Raw genomic sequence first — 12,732 nt, 5'->3', positions numbered from 1 at the left:
ACCAAAAATTTGAGAATTTACCTTAGTTGACAAATGAAATGAACTTACAATTTTTATTCCATGCAACAATCTATTTTACCTTTTCTTTCCTCTATTCCCAGCTATAGTCTTTTTCTTGTGTTTTATGTTTTTCCACCATCCTGCCTGCTAAGCTTTTTATTTTGCTCACCTCCTTTTTCTAAATCACTGTCTTTATGTCAACTTTTGTAGTATATTCCCAGTAAAATTATTTATATAATCAGGCACAGAAAAATTAATACAATTTGGAAAAGTTTAGAATTTTTATTTTATCCTGAAATTTTAAATGTGAAGTATTTTCCCCATTATCAATATTACACTCTGTACAAAAATTAATTTCATTGGCTTGTATGGGGTGTATAGCTTTGGCTTCTGGTAATGCACACTTGTTTGCAGTAGTGAATACTCAGGTTCAATTTTGTTTCCCACACAAATGAGAAGATATTTTAAATCATTGGAAATTTCAAGATTTTAAAAAAGTAATTTGAAATATTTGCAAATTAAAACTAGACTTTGAAAGGCTAGCATATTGTGACTATATAAGTTGCAAATCAAAAATTTTTAATTTTGAATTCTTGCTGAATCAATTTCCATAGTGGGAATTAAGTACTAAGATCTGCTTTATAAATATATGTACACATAAGAAATTGTTCATTTTGACAAATTAGAGTTGGCATTTTGATTCATCTTTCAAGACTTTATCTGTGGGGAGCCAAGATTCTCTGGGTTGCAGTCTCAGCTCTGCTGTTGACTGCTGCGGACACTTGGGAGGGTTCTCCTCTGAGCGCCCGCTTCCTCCTCTGGGAAATGAGGACCAACAGGATCGTGATGAGGATTGAGTGAGGAAAGGGGCCTGGCACTTGGAAAAGTGCTAAAGATTACCTTTGATTTAAATGCTTTTCTTTTGATCTTTTAAATTTGTAGTAGTACTACATTAATAAACATAAACTAAATAAGTTATTGAAAACTTCTCAACAGCTATATGAAGTAATGAGGGAACAAACTTAAAACTGTCATTGAACCTATATAATTTCAAAATGCTATGCCTTTTATTTTTTTATTTATTTATTTTATTTATTTTTATTTTTTATTTTTTTATAAGTATTGAGTTTAAGTCTTTATTTAAATACAAGTAACTGTATTTGTGTTTTCTTATTCATATTTATTAAATTTCTGGCAAAATTAAATATATTTTATGTTTTTGACTATACTTATTATTTTATGAATTGTCTGACCATATTCTACACACATTCTCTAACAGAATCTTCATATTAATTTTATGAACATTGCATAAGTTAAGCATTTTAGTTGTTCTTACATCTCACATGTTCTCATTTGTTGTATCACCTTTCCTTTTGCATTAGCATTTTGTTTATGATCCTATGTTTAATCTTTTTTCCATTACCATTTCGTCCCCTTACATGCCCCACCCCCCAGCAATCACCACACTGTTGTCCATGTCCATGAGTCCTTTCTCCTTTTTGCTCAATCCCTCTAGCCCCTAGCCTCCCGCTCCAGCTGTCATCCTGCTCTCCATCTGTGAGTCTGTCCCCATTTTCCTTGTTAGTTTACTTTGTTCATTAGATTCCACATATGAGTGAAATCATGCACTACTTGTCTTTCTCTGCCTGGTTTATTTCACTTAGCATAATACTCTCCAGGTTCATTCATACTGTTGCAAAGGGTAAAATTTTCTTTTTTACAGCCCACAGTTGTTTTATCCACTCATCTACTGATGGACACTTGGGCTGCTTCCATATCTTGGTGATTGTAAATCACAAATCACAAAACTTTCAAATTAGTGCTTTAGGTTCCTTCAAATATATTCCCAGAAGTGGGATCACTGAGTCAAAAGGCAGATCCATTGTTAATTTTATTGAGGTATCTCCATACTGCTTTCCACATTGGCTGCACCAATCTGCATTCCCATCAACAAGGCAAAAGGGCTCCCCTTTTCCACATCCTCACCAGAACTTGCTGTTTGTTGATTTATGATGATAGCCATTCTGACAGGCGTGAGATGATATCTCATTGTGGTTTTAATTTGCATTTCTCTGTGTTTGATTAATGACATGGAGCATCTCTTCATATGTCTATTGGCCATCTGCACACTCTCTTTGGAGAAGTGTCTATTCAGGTCCTTTGACCATTTTTTTAATTGGGTTGTTTGTTTTTTTCATGTTGAGTTTTGTAAGTTCTTTATAAATTTCGGATATTAACCCCTTATCAGATATATTGGCAAACATGTTCTCCCATTCTGTGGGTTGTCTTTTTATTTTATCGATGATGTCCTTTGCTGTGCAAAAACTTTTTAGTTTGATATAGTCCCATTTATAGTTATTTCCTTTTGTTTCCCCTGCCTAGGGAGATATATCCAATAAAATATTGCTACAAGTAATGTCCAAGATTTTGCTGCCTATGCTTTCTTCTATGGTTTTAATGGTTTGGGGTCTAATGTTTAAGTCTTTGATCCACTTTTAATTTATTCTTGTGTGTGGTGTAAGAAGGTGGTCTAGTTTCATTTTTCTGCGCATATCTGTCCAGCTTTCCCCAAACCATTTATTTATTCAGATTTGTTTAATAATTAAGCATTAAACCTAAAGATTTTATATTATAAGGAGGAAGATTAGCTATGATGATTTTACTTGGATCTATGGATTGAAATATTATTTAAAAGTGCAAGACTTATTACAATGATTTGTGAAGCACTGTAATTGCCAATAATTTCTTATATTTTAAAAACTATACTAGACTAACTGAATTAAAGTGTTTGTTATTTAATCATCCTTCCACACTCTCAGTATTATATCCATTTAGTTGTTATCAAGGTAACTAAGGTGTTGAAGTATAAATTTATATTATAATGAAGTTGAAATTTTAAGGGAGTAAGGAAAGAGGGAAAATTTTGATTGCTGGAAATATTTACAGCCTGCTGCGTGTATCTTGTGTCATTTATTTGCCACGTGTAGTGCTGAAAAGTGTTTTTTGTGTATAGCTGCCTTGGCTGTCAAAGAGCTTGGCTTTGAGCGATTTTATGCATTAATTCAGCAAGTAACATTGGAACGTTTAAAATACTTACCTTGTGGACACATTGCCATTTTAAGTCTGTTCATGGGAAAGGTACTTAGATTTATATGCCTGAGGATTAATTTGTTTTCATATTTAAAAAATAACCTGTAAATGTGTGCTTAAATTATTTGCGTTCCCAAATTAACTCTCAAAATACATTTTTTATAACATTAAAAGCTTTTTCATCATTATAATGAAAAAAGTAATTTTAGCTGAATGTTTCTCTGGACTGAGTAGAAAGGTTTCTAATAGAATAAATATTTGAATTTTTAATTTTTGTCAAAATATGCTTTCTATAATTTTCATTTAGAGTGACATGTTTTCATTAGAGCATTTAAACATTTTATTACAAAATAAATTGTAAGGATAGCTATGCTAATAGAAGTATAGGTAGCATTTGATTTGAAATATTAATTTCTTTCAAATGAAGTCACAAATGTACAACTTATCTTTGTTATTTTCAGATATTTGTTAAATAATTTTATTTGTTCTTAAGCTCATCTCAGAAGAGGGCCACTTCATTCCTAAATACCAGTATAATTATTGAAGAATTTATCAATGCCAGACAGTGCACCTAAGAGATGAAGAGATTCCTTACCAAGTAGGCATTCTACCTTAATGGGATGTGTTATATACAGGGACAGTTGTCAGCAATAGCTTTTGCTCTTAATGGCTAAATTTGTATTTGAAAGTTTCAGATACCTACAAAAATCTCCTATTTGTATATATACATTTTAATGTATAAGCCAGTTTAAGCATTTTCCCATTTATGGATGTAGTAAAACCTCATGATGGTACCGGTACTAATACTTAATTCTTTTTACCCTCCAAAAAAATCATTCAGAAGTTTTCTAAATTAGAAGATGCTGTCTTGCACCAGTATTCAATGTGGGGAAACAAATTTGGAGTATTGTTTTTTCTGTATCTTGCATTACTGACAAAGGTTTGTTTAAGAAGTTGCTTCTGTGGCTTTTATTAGTTTGAATTTAGTACATTTTTCCTGCTATGAGGAAAAAATGTATTCTGGATGCTGCTTCTAAATCTCAAAATGAAAATCTCTTATGCTGATAATAATTCTGTTTCCTAACTACTTGTTTATTACTTAACCACTTTGAAACTTACTTTCACTCGTGACCTTCTGTACTTGAGAGGTTATCAATAATGTGCTAATTATGAAATGCACTCAGTTTTTCTAAATTTTATTTTCTTTACTCTTAGCAATGTCTGGCAATAGACACTTTAACCCCTTCTGGAAGCTCCTTCTAACATCCCACTCCCTTTCTTAACTTAGCTTATAAATCATTGCACTAAGTTGTCTTTTCTGTGGTGTCTCATAATTACTTTTTTGTTTATATCTTTCTGTCTATCTTTACTTGTTATCTCCTGGTACCTTCTCTTCTCTTCTAAGCTTTCATATTCCAGAAATTTCAGCCCCTCCCTGCGTCCTGTGCGCTATTTTTTTAATGGGTACTTTATCCTCTCAGCTTACCTTTCTGTGTTTAAATCCAGTATGTACAGCCCCAGTCTCACATCTGTAGGAGCCTGCTAGTCTCGGTTATCCCTACTGGATTCACCATGTCTACAATCAAACTTCTTTCATCGGACCCACGTTTACTGAGTATTTACTCTTTACTAGGTGCTGGACTTATAACGTGGGTACACTCATGTTGAATGATTCCTCTTCGGTGTTGTAAACAGCACCTGACACATTAATTACTTCCATTATGGCAGTGTGTGTGTGTGTCTGTGTTGTGTGGACAAAGCATGTAAGGAAAATAGTAGAGTGTGCCTAAGATTATTTGGTGGAATCAAAGGGAGACCTTATCTAGATGAGGCAAAGTTTTATAGACAGAAGAGCTCTGGGAAGATTTTCCCAAACACTGGGAATAGCAAGTATAAAGGTGCAATCAGTTGAGGGTGTAACACATGTCTGGGGAATTGTAAGCAGCTCCTTGCTACTGCAGCATAATACAGCAGAAAGGCAGCTGTGGGAGATGAGACTGAGCAGTTACATAAATAAGGTTTAGAATATGAAGGTCTTTGGATATCATGGAAAAATAGTTTAGATTTCATGTGGCCAAAATTAAAACACAACAAGAATTTTCAACAAGGGAGTAGCAAGATGTTTTTGTTAATAAAAGTTGCTGTAAATTGGGATTAGAGTTGTGTGGAGGGAGTTGGTGTATAGAATATACGTGTAGGTTCAGGGAAACTAGAAAAGTGGTTTTTGAAATAGATGAACCTAAGCTAGGGCAGCGACTGTGGAAATGGAAAAGGAAAGGTGCATATTTAGAAGAATGTTTTAAATTTAGAAATTTAAAGACATTTAGGGAGATGTTTAAGTGAAAGAACCAAAAGTACCTGGTAGTTGGTTAGAAGTGGTGAATACCAATGGTGGAGGTATCTAAGATGACTGGTTTCTTATGACTTCATCTTAATTGTTCATTATTCTGCCAGTTTTTTATGCTCAGGACTTTAAAAAATTTTAATTGATTGATTTTAGAGAGAGAAGAAGGAGGAGACAAACATCGATTTGTTGCTCTACCCGTTTATGCAGTTATTGGCTGATTTCTGCATGCACCCTGACCAGGGATGGAATCGGCAACCTTGGGGTATCAGAAGGACACTCCAACCTATGCTCAAGACTTGTGATACCTCCTCTGTCTCTTGTCCTTTACAGCCAATAAACCATCATGTTAGTTGTTATTCCTTGAGCCTGTCTTTGATATGATGGCCCTTCCCTCCCCAGTGGTTATGTCACTTGCTCCTGTTGTTCATTTTGGCTTTATCAGAGCCTGCTTTGTAGTGTTGTTTACAAGGAAGGCAGGTGCAGGATCTCATACTTGTTTTGTCCTCCTACAGGTACTTACACAGTCATTACATACTTTGATCATTGATTAATCATCTCATTAATCCTTAGAAGTGGACTGTAATCTGATAAAACAATGGTTTTGGGTTTTGTTTGTTTGTTTGTTTTTGGTTTTTAAAGTTTCCCCTTTTATTTTTTTTTTATTTTTTATTCAGTTACAATTGTCTGCATTTTCTCCCTATCCCTCCACCCCACCCCAGCCAGTCCCACCTCCTTCCCTCATCTCTACCCTCCCCCTTGATTTTGTCCTTGTGTCCTTTATAGTAGCTCCTATAGTCCCCTCTCCCCACTATCCCCTCCCCACTCCCCTCTGGCTATTGTTAGATTGCTCTTAACTTCAATGTCTCTGGTTATATTTTGTTTGCTTTTTTCTTTTGTTGATTATGTTCCAGTTAAAGGTGAGATCATATGGTGTTTGTCCCTCACTGACTGGCTTATTTCCCTTAGTATAATGCTCTCCTATGCACCCCAATGTTCATAGCAGCACAATTTACAATAGCCAAGTACTGGAAGCAACCTAAGTGCCCATGAGCAAATGAGTGGATCCAAAAACTATGGTACATTCACACAATAGAATTCTACACAGCAGAGAGAAAGAAGGAGCTTATACCTTTTGCAATGGTATGGATAGAACAACCGTTTAATGAGTAGCAGATTATCTTTGCTGTTTTGGAGCTGATCAAGTGAAGATGCCCAGGCCTTCTTGTAGTGATCCAGTATCTAGACCTTTTAGGATATGGATGCCCTTTTGGGGATTAAAAATACCATAAAATTGGTTTTCAAGAAAATAAGCTTCCTGCCCTCTGAATTTATATAAATGTGTACTGACTTAATTTGTTAGTACACATTTAAATTACCGATATTTGTGAGAACAAACAATTACAAATAAACCTTCCATTTTCTTATGTATCAGTTATACCTTTTGTGTATTTAAACTTATATCTCTATCAATACTCATGTATGTATGTATTTAGTGCCAATAAGGTTTTTAAATGGTCTAAGAAAATATACCAAATACTTTAGCAGGTATATTAGTTTTGAATTTAATTTAGCCTGAAGTCAAATGAATATTAACTATGGTAAATCATTTTCTCTTTTATCCTCTTCATATTTAGACTTTATCTACCTATTTAATCAACATTAGATCTATTACCTGTATTCTTTATACAGAGCCCATGAAAGAAAATAAAAAGATATTCTTGGAGAAACTACTTCTTACCATTATCATCTCAAGGGCAACCCTAATTCAAATCTGGTTTGTTCTTTGGGAGAAAAGTTACTTAAATAATTGTGTATGAACTGGTCAGTTTTAAACCTACCATGATTTGCATTTCTAGTTTTTAAATACTGTACGATTTCACTTACATGCGAATCTAATGAACAAAATAAACAAAATAGAGATAGCCTCATGGATACAGAGAACAGACTGACAGCTGTTAGAGGGGAGGTGGGTTAGGGGCTGGGTGAGAAAAGGGCAATAAATGGTGATGGAAGGAGACTTGACCTTGGGTTGGGAACACACAATACAATATATAGATGATGTGTTCTAGAATTGTACACCTGAAACCTACACATTTCATTAACCAATATCACCCCAATAAATTTAATGAAAATTTAAATAAGCCAGGAGTATTTGGTTTATTTAGGGCATTGAAAACATAAAAAATGAAAAAGAAGATTCAACTGAACCTTTGATACATCCTGTGTATGGACATGGCAAGTAATTAGCTAAATCTATTATCTCTTCAAATGTATTTTAATTTTTTTTAAGAACTTGACTTAGAATAAAGTACTATGGAGTCAGAAAATTTTACTCATCAGTGTTGACAGCATTAAGTCTACGAATCTGAGCAGTCTTGTGCTTTATGCATTGTTTACCTTTTGTACGAAATGTTAATTTCCACTTTAGGTTTATGTATGCGGTGCATTTCTTGCAGCAAATATCTGGTCTTAAGATGGCACCAGGCATTATAACAACTTCTGCTTGATGTTCCATTTATGAAACTTTAATAGATGCAGTTTATTCATTTTGACTTAGAAATAAATATATTGTTACGTATTTATAAATGTTTTCCTGCTGGAGGAAAGAAAATGTTTTCTTATTTTTTTTCTATGAGACTACCCTCCTTCTCAAGCTTTTTTGTAGCTATTTCTATTAAAATCAATATACCAGTGATTATTAACTCACTCTAAAAAATAAGTACTTCTCTTTAGAACTTTCTGCCTCAGAGGTTAAAATTCACATATGTTCCATGAAACAAAATAATTAACATTTATTTATGTATTTTAATGGTGATTGTAAATCTTAAGTAAATTATCAGTCTAAATATCATCTTTTAATTTATTTAAATATGGTATCTTGGATAAAGTTGTAACTTATCTGAATAAACAGAATAAGTTCTGCCATTGTGGTGATTCATTTACTGATACAGTTAACAAGGCTGTCGTTGAGTATATAAAGTAAAAAATGTAAGGCTTTTCTCTTTGTTTCTTAAACAATATAATTAGTGTAAAAATGATTACTTTATGCTCTACCATAGGAATGATTTTATTTTGAAAATTAGTTTATTCATAATTTAATTTTTATTGACAAACAAGGTTTAATTAACCTATTGAGAAGACATGCTATTTCTAACATATGGGTTTGTGAGAGAAAACGCTCGGGAATGAGTATATTCTTTGTGTGTTTGTCTCATTTATGATTTATATTCCACTAAAATACAATTGGTTGCTACTCATCTGTTTAATCGCTCTACATTACTTAGAGGTTCAGATACGTGCTTTATAAAAGTAAAATCCTTTACAGTTCTCAAAGCACCATAACATATAGAATATCGACTTTGGAGGCAAACTTGGGCTCAAATCCCAAGTTTCTTAAATTCTTGAGCCTTTAATTTCCTCCAGTATAAAACTCGGATTGCAGGACTATCTTCTTTAGAAAGGGTAAAATATAGATTGCTCATCATGTATAAACTTAATACTCATTTATGTAGTCGTACCTATAAGTCTTGAATGCTATCGCATTTTGCTGAAAATGAAGGAGAATTACTCTAAGTATTGTGATTTGTAATATTTGCTTTGAGAGTCTAGTGGTTTTTTCCTGTATTACTTTTAGTGTGAATAATTTCCATTGAGATGCTAGGCAAATTTAATGTTATCTGAGAATTTTAAACCACTGTCTCCTCCACCACTACTTCCATTTGTGGTCTCAATTATTTTTTTCCTATAGCTTCATGTGTTGCCAAGGACACTGAAGTGACACACCTTTGGCCAATCCACCCAGTTAAGGACACCTGATATGTAGCACTGAATAAAATGCCCTTCAGCTTACGGCTGAGTCAGGCTAAATTCATGTATTTATTCATTCAACTTATAATAAATGAACTTATTTATTCATGTATTCATACAACTTATATTGAATAACTACTATGTGCTTTCTATTGAATGAAGTATGTGGTATAGGACAGGAAGTTCTATAGTCCCTATAATTCACAGGGAAATTTATTTCTTCTATAATTAGATAAAACTGTCACCAAATAACAGAAACAAGTATTATGATTGAGAAAATAATAGTTACTGATTTTTAATCCCACTTATACAAGTGAGTCTTAATCTTAAATTTGAATTATTCTCAAATTTTAGAAATAAGTACAGTTAATTAACAAATCGAATGATATTAAGAAAATCAGTAAGTATATAGTTTCAGAATTAAAAAGCAATTCTTAAAAATATCATGCTAAGCAAAATAAGTCAGATGGGAAAAGTCAAGAACCATATGATCTCACTCATGTGAGACAGAAAACTAAAAGCAACAAATGAACACGACAAACAAAACCTCACTCACACAGACAACAGTGTGGCAGCTACCAGAGGGAAGGGGTGGGGGGAGGGAGTAAAGGGTAAGGGGTCAAATACATGGCGACGGAAGGTGATTTGACTTGGGGTGGTGAACACACCATGCAATATACAGATGATGTGTTATAGAATTTTACACTTGCAACCTATGTCATTTTATTAACCAGTGTCATCCCAAGTAAAATTAATTAACATTTTTTAAATTGTATAATTTCAGAATTATAAAGCATCTCAGCACAATCCAACACTTCATTTTACTGTTTAAGAAATTTAAGAACTACCCACTCTTGTATTAGATTATACAAGGAAATTATTCACTTCATGATGAGGTTTGAGTGAGAACCTAGTTTTACTAGTTTCTGGTAAAGGTCAACATTTAAACAATAATATTCACAGACAAATAACTACTCAGGTTATCTTGCTCAACTTTTGTGATTGAGCCCACCCTCTTCTTGAATCCTCATTCTGATTGACAGCTGAAAGCACTTCCTCCTGCCAATTAAAGGTATGGCAGTCTCTCTGGAGTAATATGCAGGTTTCTTCCCACACTCCCCACAATGCCTTCTGCACATCTCCTCTCCCTTCTCTCAGTGATTTCCAGGCAGTGAGGTGCCTTACATCATATGAGAAGGTTAGGGAAGGAATATCTGGCTCCTGCTGAACTTTACTTGAGGTCTCATCCCACCTGGCCTCTGTTCTGACTCCTGTGTGCGTTTGCCCAGAACTCTTCCCACCTGGACTTCTGTGCCTTGCTCTGGCTCTTGGTGCTCGTCAGCAAGCTCCGTCTTTCTACACATTCTGCAGATGCTCCCAGGCCTCTCCTGTTCCCAGAACGAGAATATTCTTCCTGTTTCCCTAAGCAGTTCTTCACCCAGCCACCTATAGGGTTTTTTTTTTTTTTCTTGTCATGTCCTACCTTTACAGAATATTAGTCCATTATCTAAGTTTTGGTTCTTGATATGTACAAATTCATCTTTTTCTGTTTCTTAAAATTCTAGCTTTGTGAATTTGTTTTAAAAATAGTTTAAATAATATAAAATAAGCAATGACTTTGAAATAATTATTTTAGAAAGGAAAATACACAGTATACAAGGTCTGTCCAGAAAAAATCTAGCCATTGTTAATATAATAAGAATGGTTTGCACATCATCAATGTAACCTGGCAGCCAAGGACAGTGGACTGGAATGAGCATGTGTGAACAATGAGGACTTCACTGTACGAGGCAGTAGATGCCACTGAGTGAGCACATGTACTGTGTGGCCATCACATTAAAAATGACTGAGTGAGTAGAGCAACGAATGTGCATCACATTTTGCATTAAGCTTTTTAAAAAAATTTTATTGTTATTCAATTACAGTTGTCTGCCTTTTCTCCCCATTCCTCCACCCCACCCCAGCCGAACGCACCTCCCTCCCCCACCTCCACCCTCCCCCTTGATTTTGTCCATGTGTCCTTTATAGTAGTTCCTGTAATCCCCTCTCCCCACTGTCCCCCTTCCCTCTCCCCTCTGGCTATTGTTAGATTGCTCTTAACTTCAATGTCTCTGGTTATATTTTGTTTGCTTTTTTCTTTTGTTGATTATGTTCCAGTTAAAGGTGAGATCATATGGTATTTGTCCCTCACTGACTGGGTTATTTCACTTAGCATAATGCTCTCCAGTTCCACCCATGCTGTTGCAAAGGGTATAAGCTCCTTCTTTCTCTCTGCTACATAGAATTTCATTGTGTAAATGTACCATAGTTTTTTGATCCACTCATTCGCTGATGGGCACTTAGGTTGCTTCCAGTACTTGGCTATTTTAAATTGTGCTGCTATGAACATTGGGGTGCATAGAAGTCACCCAGGTGATTTCTACAGCCCAGATTTGTCACCCTGTGACTTCTGGCTTTTCCCAAAACTAAAATCACCTTTGAAAGGGAAGAGATTTTAGACCATCAGTGAGATTCAGGAAAATAGGATGGGGCAGCTAATGGCAATTGGGAGAACTGTGTGAGGTTCCAAGGTGCTGGCTTTGAAGGGAACTGAGGTGTCATTGTCCTAAGTACAATGTTTCTTATATCTTGTATCTGCTTCAGTAAATGTCTCTGTTTTTCATAATACATGGCTGGATACCTTCTGGACAAACCTTGTAGTTCCTGAAACCATGTACTTGTTCTACCTTATTTGTTAGAACTGTCTTTTGCTTCTGCAATAGGCTAGAAATAAAACTGCAATGGAACTAGTCACCTAATTTCCTTCTTGCCCACCCCCTCAATCCTTCACAGTGGCCACCATCATATATGTAATGCTAAACCAGGTCATGATACTCTTACTCAAAGCCATTCAGTGGCTGGCTTGTCCATGCACTTAACACCCAAGCTCCTACCCAGGCTCTCAGACCCTTTTGTGCTGTGGCCTTGCCTACCTGCCATCTGTCTCCGTTCCGTCCTACTGCATGAACTCGGGCTGAAGTTTTCTTTGATTTTGTTTTTCTATAGGTCATTTTCCCATGGTCTCTTTTCTGTTTCAAAGGAACCTCTGTGTATTTGTATGTATTACACGTGCACTCTTCTGTATGTTTATTTAATGATTATTTTTATTTTGTTTTCATTTTGTGTGATTGAAATAGTGCTTGTAAACCAAAAACCTGGAAAAGTATTTGGTTTAGCAGAATTTATGTGAGAAAAGATCAAAAGTACTTATTTTCTCCAAATTTTATGACATAAAAATACATTTAATTAGCTAGAACTAAGTTTCCAGACAAAATATATGGAATTCCCAGTTAAATTTGAATTTCAGATAAACAGTGGATATTTTTTAGTGTATGTGTATCTCATATAGTTTTTGGAATATACTTAAATACTAAAAACATATCTTCCATCTGATACTTAAATTTAACTGGGCATCTTGTGTTTTACTTGTTACATCTCACAGCCCTAGC

The sequence above is a fragment of the Desmodus rotundus genome, chromosome 4 (assembly GCF_022682495.2).
Source record: "Desmodus rotundus isolate HL8 chromosome 4, HLdesRot8A.1, whole genome shotgun sequence".
Lineage (NCBI taxonomy): Eukaryota > Metazoa > Chordata > Mammalia > Chiroptera > Phyllostomidae > Desmodus > Desmodus rotundus.
This window is presented reverse-complemented; position numbering follows the sequence as displayed.